Below are 908 nucleotides of genomic sequence, written 5' to 3'. Positions count from 1 at the left end.
ATCTGGTCCAGCAACTTACAAGTTGAGAGTATGCTCACCAACAATTGATCATCAAGTAAAAATAATATATAAGACATAGGACTCAAGAAGATTCTAAAGACACAAGTAATTTGCATAAGCAATGCCTTAGACTCCCACAGCACCTATTCCTATGCCCCCTCTCCCTCAATATATACCTATGATGTCAGCAAGAGTTCATTATGATCAGCTGACTGAGGAGGAAAAACTCAGATCAGGTTATAAGTGGTTCCACATGCTATTAACCAGCGGCGGGCTGCAGCATAATAACCCCAATCAGAAGCATGTTAAGATGGTAGTGAAGGGAAATCCTTCCAATGGGCAAAACGAAAGAAGTACATTTGATCATCCACTCTGTCAGGACTAAAAATAGGCACTGATTAATGGACAGTGGATGGATGGTCAGGGAACTGGAAAGGACAGGAAGGGAAGATTGGTGACAGAAGAACTGGAAATGGTATAAAGATGGATGTCTTGAAGTGGGCACACAGTAAAGATATCTGTTTTGCTTGTATAGGCTCACTGCATAGAAGGCTATCAAAAACTCAAGACGAGTCTTTGGGGTCTGCCGCGGAAACAAGATGACGAAGAGGACGTCATCATTTGGAAAGTGTCGCAATAAGACGCACACGTTGTGCCGCCGCTGTGGCTCGAAGGCCTACCGCCTTCAGAAGTCCACCTGTGGCAAATGAGGCTATCCTGCCAAGCGCAAAAGAAAGTATAACTGGAGTGCCAAGGCTAACAGACGAAACACCACTGGGACTGGTCGAATGAGGCACCTAAAAATTGTATACCACAGATTCAGGCATGGATTCCGTGAAGGAACAACACCTAAGCCCAAGAGGGCAGCTGTTGCAGCATCCAGTTCATCTTAAGGATGTCAACGATTA

The 908-nt window shown here is 44.7% G+C and overlaps 1 pseudogene; it reads left to right on the top strand.

The window, feature by feature from the left end:
- The first annotated feature begins 591 nt into the window (after nt 1-591).
- Nucleotides 592-908, top strand: LOC112828850 (large ribosomal subunit protein eL37 pseudogene; annotated as a pseudogene).

The sequence above is a fragment of the Callorhinus ursinus genome, unplaced genomic scaffold (genome assembly GCF_003265705.2).
Source record: "Callorhinus ursinus isolate GAN/ISIS: 27379988/994484 unplaced genomic scaffold, GSC_fseal_2.0 scaffold13, whole genome shotgun sequence".
NCBI lineage: Eukaryota > Metazoa > Chordata > Mammalia > Carnivora > Otariidae > Callorhinus > Callorhinus ursinus.
Note: the sequence above shows the minus strand (reverse complement) of the source record. Positions and strands in the feature narration are given on the sequence as shown.